A 14058-nucleotide genomic window follows, 5' to 3' on the forward strand; every position below is an offset into this window, starting at 1 on the left:
GGCATAGGCCCCTCTCACCATTGGGAATGTGCCTGTAGCCACAGGAGGTGTGGCCAAAGCAGCTCTGTGGAAGAGTCCTGGAGCCATCCCAGAAATAACACCAATGAGTGAGGGGGTGGGGGGGGGAATAAGGGCAAGAGGGACAGGGAGGAGGGGGATGGGAAAAGAGAGAGTTAGCGAGGGAGGGAGAGACACAGGCAGGGAAGGAGGGAGTGAGGAAATGGGGCAGGGAGGGAGGGAGGAAGGGAATGAGTGGATTCAGGAGTGTCAGAGTGAGGGAATGGGCGGGTACATAATGGGGTGAATGGGGATGCAGTGAATGGGTTGTTGAGTCTGTGAGTAGGTGACTGAATGGGGTCGGACATGTGAGCCGCCGTGTAAATGCTGGTGAAAGTTGGTGTGCGAGAGTAGGGGTAAGTGTGTGTGTGTGTGTGTGAGTGTGGGGGGGGTGTTGAAGAGGGAATAATAAGTCTGGCGATGAATGAATGAACAACATGATTGAATGAGTGAGTGAGTGAGTGAGTGAGTGAGTGACGGGTGTGGAAGGTTGAGTAGGGAGATGTGTGAGTTAAGCAGGGATTGATGGAGTGGGCAAGGGGTTGGGTAGATGAGACGGCTCTAGAGAGTATTTGGGTGAAGAGGAGGGTGAAGGGGGGTGTGACTGGGTGGCTTGATGAAGGAATGTGTGTACACAGTGACTTGCTGAGCAAGTGGGTGAGCAGGTAGGTGGCTGGGTAGAGGTGCGAGTGAACTGCAGACCAAGGGAGTTTAGATGATTGGGTACGTAGATAGAGCACAGCATGAGCAGGTGACTGAAGGAGTGAGCGCCCAGAAGAGTCGAGTGTATGCGGCATGAGGGAATGTACTGGGGATGAATGAGGGCAGCCCGGGAGTGAGTGAGTGAGTGAGTGAACGAGTGAGTGAATGAGTGAGTGAGTGAGCTGGAGGTTGCACAAGTGACAGCTAGAGCAAGGGAAGGGTAGGTGTGCAGGAAGGGAGATAGATGCCTGAGAGAATCGGAGAGAGACTTGGTATATGTTGGAGTGAGCAGGTGATCAAATGAGCCAGAGGGAAGAATGCCTGAGCTTAGGGTTGGGGGTGGGGGGGAGCAGCTCAGGGGGAAGGGGATATGCAAGTGAACAAGCAGGTGAGTGAGGTGAGGGAGTCCTTGAGGGTGGTAGGAAAGGAAGGAGAGCAGGACCAGAGGGACAGAAGGAGTGAAAGACGGAGGGAGTGATGCAACACAGGAGGGAAGGAGGCAGGGAGGGTAAGATTAGGAGGGAAAGGGAGAGAGGCAGGCAGTGGATGGGCCAGTGGGGGAGTGTGGGGTGAGTGAGTGGTGGATTGGAAGACTGGGTTTGGAGATTGCGATGGGCTGAGGCTGGAGAAAGGTGAGTAGAGGCTCAGTAAGATTCAAGAAGGAAGTCAGGCGGTTGACTCAGGTGTGGATGGTGTGTGTGTGTGTGTGTGTGTGTATGTGCGCGCGCTAGCGCTGCTGCTCACAAGCACACTCTTGCTAGGATAGGCTGGTGGTGTTGGTGCAGTGTCAGCATTCCTCTCTCAGCTGGCCAGGCCGGGCGAGTTCTGGGGTGGCCAGATGAGGAAAGGGAGATGTTGGCTAAGGAAGGGAAAAGCAAAGGGAAGAAGCTGAAGGTGGCAGGGTGGGGTACCAGGCCGGGGAACAAGCAGGCAAGCAGTGATGCTGCCTGCAGGAGGAAGGGTGAGTGCGCAGTTGGTTGGGGCCTGGGAGGAGCGCTAGTCCCAAAAGGGGGTGGGTGGAGTTGTGTGGTGGAGGCAAGCTGGGAAGTGGAAGGGCAGTGAAGAAGGCAAGTGAAAGTGGGAAAGGAAGAAGAAAGGCTTCCCTGACCGGGAATCGAACCCGGGCCGCGGCGGTGAGAGCGCCGAATCCTAACCACTAGACCACCAGGGAGCGTGCCGCTGCCTGCACGGAGCACTCGTCCTGCAACCCAGCAGCGCTGCCGGACACTCACCGCCTCTGGACACCTGCCATCCACCGGCCCCGTGGGTTGGAGGTATGGCTGGCCAAAAAGACAAGGACACTGGCGAGCCGGTTGCCTGGCCGACCTCCCCCTCGCCCTCCCCCTCCGCCTCCCCCCTTTGCCCGTCTCCACTCCTCCTCCCTCGTCCCTCCCCGTCAGCCAAGGCAAGGCACAGCAAGGCAAGGCAAGGCAAGGCAAGGCAAGGCAAGGCAAGGCAAGGCAAGGCAAAGCAAGCGGCAGCTCTCCTCCTGCCTGTAGCCGCGAGCAGCCCGCAATCCTGGCCGGCTGCGGCAGTGTCCAACACAACACGCGTGCACTCCGGCACCCACGCCCTCTCCTCCCGCGCGCAGGCCGAGCCACAGCTGGAGCTGGCTAAAAGGTCGGCCGGCTGCATTGAGTCGCCTGGTGCTGCAGCGTTGCGTTGGCCGGGAATCGAACCCGGGTCAACTGCTTGGAAGGCAGCTATGCTCACCACTATACCACCAACGCCACACGCCACGGCCAGCGCACACAGCACGCCGGCGACGGGCGCGGGCCACAGCTCCTGCGGGGAAGGAGGCGGGGGTTGCGGAGTGCGGGTGCCCGTGCCGGTGCGGGTGCGGGTGGGGGGGAGCGCGTGTCTCGCACCTCACTTCTCTGTGGGCTGGGACACGCGGCGCTGCCGGGCCAGCCCGAGCCACACACGCACGGCCCGTCCTGCGCCACGCCCGAAGCTGCTGGCTGCCCCGCAGCCACGCAAAGGGACGGGTTGGGTCCAGCCTAGCCTCCTGGTTCCTGCGGGGCGCCCTCCGAGCTCCCGCCGCCTGACTGCTCCCGAGCCCTGCGCGGCACGCCTGCGGGCTGGACGCGGGCGCGGCGACGCGACGGCCGACAGCCACAGCGTCTCCCTTGGTCCGACCCGCAGCCCAGCACCCCCACTTGCAGGGCCCGCTCGCCGGCTCGTCTGTGAGTCCCGACTGGTGGCTGGGCGGCAGACGCCGACAACGGCGAGCGAGAGGTGGAAGGCGAGCGCTCGGGCGCTGGCTCAGGGGGCCTGGAGCTGCTGAAGTGAGGACGCCTTGGAGCAGAGAGGCCGCGCTGGGTGGTGGGCAAAAAGAACGCCACAGCGGCCTCCCCGTCGGGGAATCGAACCCCGGTCTCCCGCGTGACAGGCGGGGATACTCACCACTATACTAACGAGGATGACGCCGCCTGCCGTCGGGACACAGGCCCCTCTCCCACAGCCGCCCGGACCCGGACCTGGGGCTCGCATCTGCCCTATCTGGCCTCCGACCCCAAGCCCAAGCCCAAGCCCAAGCACGCGCGGCCGCGCTCTCCCCACAAGCCCGGCCCCACCCGCCTGCCAAGGACCCACCCGGGGCCACCTGCCGGCCGGGGTCACCTGCCCGCCGCCGCCGCAGCCGCCGCCGCCTTCGCCTCGGTGCCTGTGCGTGCGGAGCCGAGCAAGAAGCACCGGCCGGCCCGCAGCGGCTGGTTGCGCGCCTCCAGCTTGCACGCCGCGCGCAGCCGCCGCTCGATTGTGGGGGCGGGCGTGCGCTGGACCTCGCGGGACTGAGACCCTAAGCCTCCCCGCTGACCCCGTTTGCCCTCCGACCCCCAGACCGGCAATACAGCGCGCCGAGCGCACCCCGGTGGAACGTGGCTCCCGGCCAGGGCCAGGGCGCACGCCTGGCCCTGGCCAGGCGAGTGGAGAAGCCAGCAGCTGCGCCTCGCCGTCAGGATGGCCGAGCGGTCTAAGGCGCTGCGTTCAGGTCGCAGTCTCCCCTGGAGGCGTGGGTTCGAATCCCACTCCTGACAACCTCGTCTTTTGGCCACAGACACTCAGGGAACCCTGCCTGCGGCCCGCCCACCCCAGCCAACAATCACAGCACTACCTTGCCTTCTCCTCCTGCCTTGCCCTCGCTTTCTTGCCACCCTCCCTTCTATCTTGCTCCTCCTGTCGCCTCTCCCTCCCTCCCCTCGGGGGTGGCGGGCAGGGCCTTCCACCCACTGTCAAAGTCCATTCCCAGGCACGCACACACGCACGACCCACCAACTCAGGTGGAGCTTCACCCCTTCCATCTACCGCTCCCTCCTTCTTTCCTCCAGTGGCTTGCTCTGCTGGCCCTCCACCTTCCATCTCCCCTTACCCCCACCGTTCTACACCCGCACACACAACAAAAGACATGCGCACGCGCGCGCCTGTGCGCGGGCACACACACACACACTCAAGCCCAGTGATCCCCACCAACACAACCCTAACCAACAAGCCCACACAGTGACAAAGACAGACTGACTGGTGGCTGCCCTGAGCCCAGCAACCGCTCACACCTGTGCCATTTGGAAAGCCCTCCCACCCATCCCACAGCACCGGCTTACGGCAGCAGGGCCCAGGCAGCCACTCGCCCACAGCCGCACATTTCTGCACACCGAGGCTCTAGGGGACAACCCTGTGCCACTTCTTGTCCTGTTCACCAGTCTCTGCCCCACATACCCCCCACCCCGTCCTCTGACTCATTCCCTTTTCTCATCCCGTTCTCACAGCACCCTGCCGGGGTTCACGCGCTCCCTGTCTTCCCATCCTCCTCCTCATGGGACAGCTTGCCTTGGGGTTGGACGCGCTGGCTGCATTGCTTTCTCTGCCCGCACTGGCCAACATCTCTCACAATGAGGCACACCCAGGCTAGGCTCGCCAGTGAGAGCCAGACCCCAGGAAAAGGACAAGGAAGGGCAGCGCAGGGCAGGGCAGGGCAAAACAAGGGAACAAAGGTGCTGAGCCATGCCAACACAATGACCGGCATGAGTGGACAGGGCGGCTTAGCCCCAGCCCCGGCGTCGACCACCTGGACACCACAAAGCACCCCTAAGGGAAGGCACAGGGCCTGGGCTGTGGGAACACACCAGGGCAGCCCCGCGCCACCGCAAGTGGTGCCTCTGACCTGTGCATCGTACCACACTGGCCAGGCCAGGCCAGCCAGGCCGGGCAAGCTTCGTCAAGAGACGGCATCCACACTTTGGAGAGTACTGGTGGCTGTGGAAACCATGGCACTCGGCCACTCACGGAAGCACACCGCATGGCACGGCAGGGCGGGACGGACACTCGTCGCACCTCCTGACCCAGATGGCAAGGGGGAAAGGAGTGAGTCTACACCTCGCTCACCACGCCCCTTCCCTGCGGCACCGGGCGCCCCACCGCTCCCTCCTGGACCGACTGACTGTTTGGGAGCCAACCTTTTTTTCTACTTGCCCAGCTGCTGGCTCCCTGTGCCATCCAGGATCCCGGCGCACTCTTGAAGCCAGCAGTTGCTCACAGGGCAGGGAGGCAAGGGCCGGCCCTCGCCTCGCCGACCTGGGAGCACATCTGGGGCATGTCCAGAAGTGGCACGTCATCTATGCATGGGTGGTTCAGTGGTAGAATTCTCGCCTGCCACGCGGGAGGCCCGGGTTCGATTCCCGGCCCATGCAAAGCACTACCATAGCATATTTTGCTCCCGTGTGTGCTCTGCTCCTTACTTCCCTCCTTTACACACATGCACACGCACATGCACTGCCAAACACAACTATTCCTTTGCCCTTTCTTGCCCACCACTCCTTCACTCTAACCCATTTCACATAAACACAAAAGCAGCCCACCACACTGCACCTTCATCCCAGCCTGCCACACAATCTCCTCACCCTCTGATATCTCCTACCCATGGACATGACCACCCTCACTTCAAACTCCTATCTAGTCCACAAACTGCACTTTCCCAGTGGCCACAACACCTGCTCCCTGCTCGCCCACCAGGCCCCACCATCATCCGCGCACACCAGGGACCTCTCAGGACTCCCCATAGAATCATCCCATGTCCACGTGGCCACCTTCACTGTGTCGCCCAGAGCCACAGCATGTCTTCGAATACCCCCACTGCACCACAGCTGACACCCACACCTGTCTCCACCCTCACCCCACCCACAACTCCTCATCTCCCACAACTTGGTTCAAGGCTCACCACTTGCACCTCGTCTGCTCCTTGGGCATCACTGTATGAGCCTGGGCCTGTACTTCATTACATGTCACTAGACTTCATTCCATAAACTCGCCCCGTGCAGGTTTGGTCTCAGTGGAGAAGTGACGCCACCATTCTCTTGTGCACTAGCTTTGCCTACCGCTACTCAACCACTGCACACACCATGTAGTGTGTGAAGGGTGGGGGTATAGAGTCATTCTCCCAATCCGATTCTGTGTGTGTGTAGGGGGGGAGTCTGTGTGTTTGTGTGTCTCTCTGTGTGTCTGTGGTCTGTGTGACCCACTGCCTGTCTCTGGGCAGTCACTCTTCCAAAAGCCACATGGGGGATGGGGACTCTAGAAGCGCCCAGGGTGACCTCCTGATCTGGTCAACAGTTCTCGGGACCTCCGTGTCTTCCTACCATGTCCCCAACCCCTTCCATTCTCTCTGCACCCGGCTGAGGGTGATGCTATCGGTGTCTTGCTGGGAAACGGACCTCCTTCTCCTCTGGAGACTGCTTGGCTCAGAAATGGGAAGGGGGATGTCTTTCTCTTCCCAGATTGGCCAACACCTCTCACAATGAGGCACAGTGAGGCAACAGACACCAGTGATAGCCAGACCACCACCACCACCATCAACACCACCACCACCACCACCACCACCACCACCGCCGCCGCTGGAATCAGACAGGAAGTGGAAATGGGAGCAGGGCAGCACAAAGCAGAGTAGAGTAGAGCAGAGCAGAGCAGAGCAGAGTAGGGGTGACGAGCCGAAACAATGGCTCAGGTGAGTGGAGTGTGGAGCATAGGGCCAAAGCCTTAAGTCTGGGTCACGTGGGTGGCTAGCCACAGCTCCAGCACTCAGCACCTGGACACCACAAAGTACCCCAAGGAGAAAGCACCTGGCCTGGGCCATAGGAACATATCAGGGCAGCCCCTCGGCGCCAGGAGTGATGCCGCTGACCTGCACGTCGGACCAGACAGGACAGGAGAGGACTGGACAGGCGAGCTTTGTCAGGAGAGGACATCCACGCTTTGGAGAATGCAGGTAGCCAAGGAAAGTGTGGCGCTCAGCCACGCATGGCACACGGCACGGCACGTCCAGTGTCCTGACGGACATACAACGCTGAACCCAATCGGCAGTCCAGCAGGGATAGCACAGGATGGGGAAAGTGCACTCCCCGCCCACCCCACCCCCTCCCTGCAGCAGTAGGCACCCACGGCCCCCTCCTGAGCCCACCGTCTGGGAGCCAGCCTTGCTTTCTACTTGCCCATGGCCTGGCCCCCTGTACCATCATGCATCCTGTGCCACCGCGGACCCTGGCGCACACGTGAAGCCAGCAGTTGCTCCAAGAGGGCAGGGAGGCAACAGCTATGCCTGGCCAGCCTGGGAGCACATCTGTGCCTTGAGCAGCAGGCCTGTGATGACTGCGCATGGGTGGTTCAGTGGTAGAATTCTCGCCTGCCACGCGGGAGGCCCGGGTTCGATTCCCGGCCCATGCAGTACATTGCCAAATCTTATTTTGGCCCTTAGCCTATGCACACATGTGCACACACACTCACACACGCTCACAGTCACACAGAAAATATTCCTTCTTCCATCTTTGCCCACTACTCCTTCACCTCACACCATTTCAAACACACACAAACACACACCCCACCACACTGTACCTGCATCCTGTCCCGGCACCCCATCAACCCCCCTCCTGACATCTCCTACCCCTGAATGTTACTACCCTCTCTCCAAACCACTAACTAGCTCACAACTACACTTTTCCAATGGCCACAACACCTGTTCTCAGCTCTCCTACATGTCCCACTATCATCCGTGCATACCATGGACCTCCCGGGACTTCCAGTGCTACCATGCCCCATGAATACTGCTGTCTCCCCTATGCCACCCTCAGCCACAGCACGTCTTTGAATCCCTGCAGCAGCACAGCTAACACCTACCATCTCCACCCTCACCCCACCCAAACCCCTCATCTCCCATAATCCACAACTTGGCTCAAGGCTCACCACTTGCACAGTGTCTGCTCCTCGGGCATCACTGAATTACCTTCTCAAACATGAACTTGTCCCTTGCAAGGTGTGGGTGGTCTTAATGGAGAAGAGATTTTACTCTTGAGCCTTCCTTACCACTAGCCTACCACTGTATATAGCTTGTAGCTTCCTCCATCCATCCAACCATCCATCCATCCCTCCCTCCTTCCCTACCTCCCTCCCTCCCTCCCTGTCCTTCTCTCCCTTTAACCCTCCTCTCTCCTCTCATCCATATCTCTCTGTCTTTCCCTGTCTCTCTGTCTGTCTCTCTGTCCCTGTCTCTGTCTCTCTGTCTCTGCCTCTCTGTCTCTGTCTCTGTCTCTCTGTCTCTGTCTCTCTGTCTCTGTCTCTGTCTCTGTCTCTGTCTCTGTCTCTGTCTCTCTCTCTGTCTCTGTCTCTCTCTCTGTCTCTCTGTCTCTGTCTCTCTCTCTCTCTCTCTCTCTCTCAGTAGACATCTGTGATTAGAGCAGCTTGATCTTGCTGGAACAGTGGCCAGTTCCTAGTTCCTCCCATTTGCTTTGTGCTGCTCCTCTCCTTCCTCCTTCAGTATCCCAATCCGCCCTTGGCACACCCAGCACCCACCATCATTCCTCCACCTCCAACTGCAACCCTCCTCCCACAGGCTTTGGCTCACTTGTGTTGCTGACCACTCACAATCTCCAGTCTCCTCCACCTGGCTTCCTCCTACCTTCTTAGACCCATGGTAGCTTAGTCTCCACCCACAAGCCACCCAGCACAGTCACTCGGGGCTTAGGGTCCCATGCTCAAATGCTCTGAACCTCCGAAGAACCTCAGTTGATTGCAAGCCCCATCCCCATTCCTTTCCCCCCAACTTCCCACAGGCATTCTCCCACCACCCAGGGCCTGGACTCTACCTGTCCATCTAACTCTCATTGCTGTCACACCTTTGTCCCGAGCGCCACGGGACGCCTGCCATGCAAGAGAACAGACGCTTTCACCCAGCAAGAGCTTACCGTCATGACCCACCTGCAAGAGAAACACCCTGCCTCCTGACAGCCATGTGTAAAGCACAGTGGGTCCTCGGCACAGGTGGCAGGGAGCCCTGTGTCCAACTGTCACCAACAGGTTGACCGCTAGCCTGGCTGCCCATCGGCTTCCCTCTAAAGGGAATTGGGGCGGCAAGCCCATTGAGCTCTGCACTTGCCTGGGAGGCAGCCGCACAAGATGGATCTGGGCTGTGAGGTGAGGTTCAGACCAGAGTGGCAACCCACTACAGATCCCACGGAGCACATCCTCTGTTCCCTCCTGGCCATGTGGAGACGGGGTTGAGAGTTTGCCCATGACCATCCGGTGTCCTCCAGCCCACGCTCCTGTCACCAAGCCTATTGGTGTCGGCTTGGCTGTTGCTTATTCCCCCAGTGACGACACACATCTCCCTGCCCTTGCCTGTAGCTAGCTGCCCCTTGTCTACTTTGCAGCCACCTAACTAACCCCTGATGCCTCTTCACACTTCGGCCTCTCTCTTTGGGGGAGGTTGTGCAGCAGGGAGGGAGAGATCTCCATCCACACTGGCTCAGCTCAGGTGACCACCAAACCCACTGCCATGGGTGGAGAAAAACTGGAGTGCAGGACTCGATGCCTGGCCAGAGGGAGGTACCAACCAGTTCAATGACTGCTGCCACATAGCCAACCAGACCAGGCAGGGAGGTGAAATGGAGGGCATAGGCCCCTCTCACCATTGGGAATGTGCCTGTAGCCACAGGAGGTGTGGCCAAAGCAGCTCTGTGGAAGAGTCCTGGAGCCATCCCAGAAATAACACCAATGAGTGAGGGGGTGGGGGGGGGAATAAGGGCAAGAGGGACAGGGAGGAGGGGGATGGGAAAAGAGAGAGTTAGCGAGGGAGGGAGAGACACAGGCAGGGAAGGAGGGAGTGAGGAAATGGGGCAGGGAGGGAGGGAGGAAGGGAATGAGTGGATTCAGGAGTGTCAGAGTGAGGGAATGGGCGGGTACATAATGGGGTGAATGGGGATGCAGTGAATGGGTTGTTGAGTCTGTGAGTAGGTGACTGAATGGGGTCGGACATGTGAGCCGCCGTGTAAATGCTGGTGAAAGTTGGTGTGCGAGAGTAGGGGTAAGTGTGTGTGTGTGTGTGTGAGTGTGGGGGGGGGGTTGAAGAGGGAATAATAAGTCTGGCGATGAATGAATGAACAACATGATTGAATGAGTGAGTGAGTGAGTGAGTGAGTGAGTGACGGGTGTGGAAGTTTGAGTAGGGAGATGTGTGAGTTAAGCAGGGATTGATGGAGTGGGCAAGGGGTTGGGTAGATGAGACGGCTCTAGAGAGTATTTGGGTGAAGAGGAGGGTGAAGGGGGGTGTGACTGGGTGGCTTGATGAAGGAATGTGTGTACACAGTGACTTGCTGAGCAAGTGGGTGAGCAGGTAGGTGGCTGGGTAGAGGTGCGAGTGAACTGCAGACCAAGGGATTTTAGATGATTGGGTACATAGATAGAGCACAGCATGAGTAGGTGACTGAAGGAGTGAGCGCCCAGAAGAGTCGAGTGTATGCGGCATGAGGGAATGTACTGGGGATGAATGAGGGCAGCCCGGGAGTGAGTGAGTGAGTGAGTGAACGAGTGAGTGAATGAGTGAGTGAGTGAGCTGGAGGTTGCACAAGTGACAGCTAGAGCAAGGGAAGGGTAGGTGTGCAGGAAGGGAGATAGATGCCTGAGAGAATCGGAGAGAGACTTGGTATATGTTGGAGTGAGCAGGTGATCAAATGAGCCAGAGGGAAGAATGCCTGAGCTTAGGGTTGGGGGTGGGGGGGAGCAGCTCAGGGGGAAGGGGATATGCAAGTGAACAAGCAGGTGAGTGAGGTGAGGGAGTCCTTGAGGGTGGTAGGAAAGGAAGGAGAGCAGGACCAGAGGGACAGAAGGAGTGAAAGACGGAGGGAGTGATGCAACACAGGAGGGAAGGAGGCAGGGAGGGTAAGATTAGGAGGGAAAGGGAGAGAGGCAGGCAGTGGATGGGCCAGTGGGGGAGTGTGGGGTGAGTGAGTGGTGGATTGGAAGACTGGGTTTGGAGATTGCGATGGGCTGAGGCTGGAGAAAGGTGAGTAGAGGCTCAGTAAGATTCAAGAAGGAAGTCAGGCGGTTGACTCAGGTGTGGATGGTGTGTGTGTGTGTGTGCGCGAGCGTGCGCTCGCGTGCGCAAGCGCTGCTGCTCACAAGCACACTCTTGCTAGGATAGGCTGGTGGTGTTGGTGCAGTGTCAGCATTCCTCTCTCAGCTGGCCAGGCCGGGCGAGTTCTGGGGTGGCCAGATGAGGAAAGGGAGATGTTGGCTAAGGAAGGGAAAAGCAAAGGGAAGAAGCTGAAGGTGGCAGGGTGGGGTACCAGGCCGGGGAACAAGCAGGCAAGCAGTGATGCTGCCTGCAGGAGGAAGGGTGAGTGCGCAGTTGGTTGGGGCCTGGGAGGAGCGCTAGTCCCAAAAGGGGGTGGGTGGAGTTGTGTGGTGGAGGCAAGCTGGGAAGTGGAAGGGCAGTGAAGAAGGCAAGTGAAAGTGGGAAAGGAAGAAGAAAGGCTTCCCTGACCGGGAATCGAACCCGGGCCGCGGCGGTGAGAGCGCCGAATCCTAACCACTAGACCACCAGGGAGCGTGCCGCTGCCTGCACGGAGCACTCGTCCTGCAACCCAGCAGCGCTGCCGGACACTCACCGCCTCTGGACACCTGCCATCCACCGGCCCCGTGGGTTGGAGGTATGGCTGGCCAAAAAGACAAGGACACTGGCGAGCCGGTTGCCTGGCCGACCTCCCCCTCGCCCTCCCCCTCCGCCTCCCCCCTTTGCCCGTCTCCACTCCTCCTCCCTCGTCCCTCCCCGTCAGCCAAGGCAAGGCACGGCAAGGCAAGGCAAGGCAAGGCAAGGCAAGGCAAGGCAAGGCAAGGCAAGGCAAAGCAAGCGGCAGCTCTCCTCCTGCCTGTAGCCGCGAGCAGCCCGCAATCCTGGCCGGCTGCGGCAGTGTCCAACACAACACGCGTGCACTCCGGCACCCACGCCCTCTCCTCCCGCGCGCAGGCCGAGCCACAGCTGGAGCTGGCTAAAAGGTCGGCCGGCTGCATTGAGTCGCCTGGTGCTGCAGCGTTGCGTTGGCCGGGAATCGAACCCGGGTCAACTGCTTGGAAGGCAGCTATGCTCACCACTATACCACCAACGCCACACGCCACGGCCAGCGCACACAGCACGCCGGCGACGGGCGCGGGCCACAGCTCCTGCGGGGAAGGAGGCGGGGGTTGCGGAGTGCGGGTGCCCGTGCCGGTGCGGGTGCGGGTGGGGGGGAGCGCGTGTCTCGCACCTCACTTCTCTGTGGGCTGGGACACGCGGCGCTGCCGGGCCAGCCCGAGCCACACACGCACGGCCCGTCCTGCGCCACGCCCGAAGCTGCTGGCTGCCCCGCAGCCACGCAAAGGGACGGGTTGGGTCCAGCCTAGCCTCCTGGTTCCTGCGGGGCGCCCTCCGAGCTCCCGCCGCCTGACTGCTCCCGAGCCCTGCGCGGCACGCCTGCGGGCTGGACGCGGGCGCGGCGACGCGACGGCCGACAGCCACAGCGTCTCCCTTGGTCCGACCCGCAGCCCAGCACCCCCACTTGCAGGGCCCGCTCGCCGGCTCGTCTGTGAGTCCCGACTGGTGGCTGGGCGGCAGACGCCGACGACGGCGAGCGAGAGGTGGAAGGCGAGCGCTCGGGCGCTGGCTCAGGGGGCCTGGAGCTGCTGAAGTGAGGACGCCTTGGAGCAGAGAGGCCGCGCTGGGTGGTGGGCAAAAAGAACGCCACAGCGGCCTCCCCGTCGGGGAATCGAACCCCGGTCTCCCGCGTGACAGGCGGGGATACTCACCACTATACTAACGAGGATGACGCCGCCTGCCGTCGGGACACAGGCCCCTCTCCCACAGCCGCCCGGACCCGGACCTGGGGCTCGCATCTGCCCTATCTGGCCTCCGACCCCAAGCCCAAGCCCAAGCCCAAGCACGCGCGGCCGCGCTCTCCCCACAAGCCCGGCCCCACCCGCCTGCCAAGGACCCACCCGGGGCCACCTGCCGGCCGGGGTCACCTGCCCGCCGCCGCCGCAGCCGCCGCCGCCTTCGCCTCGGTGCCTGTGCGTGCGGAGCCGAGCAAGAAGCACCGGCCGGCCCGCAGCGGCTGGTTGCGCGCCTCCAGCTTGCACGCCGCGCGCAGCCGCCGCTCGATTGTGGGGGCGGGCGTGCGCTGGACCTCGCGGGACTGAGACCCTAAGCCTCCCCGCTGACCCCGTTTGCCCTCCGACCCCCAGACCGGCAATACAGCGCGCCGAGCGCACCCCGGTGGAACGTGGCTCCCGGCCAGGGCCAGGGCGCACGCCTGGCCCTGGCCAGGCGAGTGGAGAAGCCAGCAGCTGCGCCTCGCCGTCAGGATGGCCGAGCGGTCTAAGGCGCTGCGTTCAGGTCGCAGTCTCCCCTGGAGGCGTGGGTTCGAATCCCACTCCTGACAACCTCGTCTTTTGGCCACAGACACTCAGGGAACCCTGCCTGCGGCCCGCCCACCCCAGCCAACAATCACAGCACTACCTTGCCTTCTCCTCCTGCCTTGCCCTCGCTTTCTTGCCACCCTCCCTTCTATCTTGCTCCTCCTGTCGCCTCTCCCTCCCTCCCCTCGGGGGTGGCGGGCAGGGCCTTCCACCCACTGTCAAAGTCCATTCCCAGGCACGCACACACGCACGACCCACCAACTCAGGTGGAGCTTCACCCCTTCCATCTACCGCTCCCTCCTTCTTTCCTCCAGTGGCTTGCTCTGCTGGCCCTCCACCTTCCATCTCCCCTTACCCCCACCGTTCTACACCCGCACACACAACAAAAGACATGCGCACGCGCGCGCCTGTGCGCGCGCACACACACACACACTCAAGCCCAGTGATCCCCACCAACACAACCCTAACCAACAAGCCCACACAGTGACAAAGACAGACTGACTGGTGGCTGCCCTGAGCCCAGCAACCGCTCACACCTGTGCCATTTGGAAAGCCCTCCCACCCATCCCACAGCACCGGCTTACGGCAGCA

General features: G+C 61.2%; 10 non-coding genes across 10 annotated transcripts; 4 read left to right on the top strand and 6 right to left on the bottom strand.

Moving 5' to 3' along the window:
- Nucleotides 1-1858: 1858 nt before the first annotated feature.
- Trnae-cuc (transfer RNA glutamic acid (anticodon CUC)) lies at nt 1859-1930 on the bottom strand. Its single transcript has one exon. It is a non-coding gene; the product is annotated as a tRNA-Glu (tRNA).
- Nucleotides 1931-2417: 487 nt separating this feature from the next.
- Nucleotides 2418-2489, bottom strand: Trnag-ucc (transfer RNA glycine (anticodon UCC)). The gene has a single exon. It is a non-coding gene; the product is annotated as a tRNA-Gly (tRNA).
- A 621-nt stretch (nt 2490-3110) lies between these two features.
- Trnad-guc (transfer RNA aspartic acid (anticodon GUC)) lies at nt 3111-3182 on the bottom strand. The gene has a single exon. It is a non-coding gene; the product is annotated as a tRNA-Asp (tRNA).
- A 532-nt stretch (nt 3183-3714) lies between these two features.
- Trnal-cag (transfer RNA leucine (anticodon CAG)) lies at nt 3715-3797 on the top strand. The gene has a single exon. It is a non-coding gene; the product is annotated as a tRNA-Leu (tRNA).
- A 1576-nt stretch (nt 3798-5373) lies between these two features.
- On the top strand, nt 5374-5444 carry Trnag-gcc (transfer RNA glycine (anticodon GCC)). Its single transcript has one exon. It is a non-coding gene; the product is annotated as a tRNA-Gly (tRNA).
- A 1955-nt stretch (nt 5445-7399) lies between these two features.
- Trnag-gcc (transfer RNA glycine (anticodon GCC)) lies at nt 7400-7470 on the top strand. Its single transcript has one exon. It is a non-coding gene; the product is annotated as a tRNA-Gly (tRNA).
- Nucleotides 7471-11551: 4081 nt separating this feature from the next.
- Nucleotides 11552-11623, bottom strand: Trnae-cuc (transfer RNA glutamic acid (anticodon CUC)). The gene has a single exon. It is a non-coding gene; the product is annotated as a tRNA-Glu (tRNA).
- Nucleotides 11624-12110: 487 nt separating this feature from the next.
- Trnag-ucc (transfer RNA glycine (anticodon UCC)) lies at nt 12111-12182 on the bottom strand. The gene has a single exon. It is a non-coding gene; the product is annotated as a tRNA-Gly (tRNA).
- Nucleotides 12183-12803: 621 nt separating this feature from the next.
- On the bottom strand, nt 12804-12875 carry Trnad-guc (transfer RNA aspartic acid (anticodon GUC)). Its single transcript has one exon. It is a non-coding gene; the product is annotated as a tRNA-Asp (tRNA).
- A 532-nt stretch (nt 12876-13407) lies between these two features.
- Nucleotides 13408-13490, top strand: Trnal-cag (transfer RNA leucine (anticodon CAG)). Its single transcript has one exon. It is a non-coding gene; the product is annotated as a tRNA-Leu (tRNA).
- The last annotated feature ends 568 nt before the right edge of the window (nt 13491-14058 follow it).

This window comes from Dipodomys merriami, unplaced genomic scaffold, assembly GCF_024711535.1.
Source record: "Dipodomys merriami isolate MVZ:Mamm:240054 unplaced genomic scaffold, mDipMer1.0.p SCAF_56, whole genome shotgun sequence".
In the NCBI taxonomy this organism is placed as follows: domain Eukaryota; kingdom Metazoa; phylum Chordata; class Mammalia; order Rodentia; family Heteromyidae; genus Dipodomys; species Dipodomys merriami.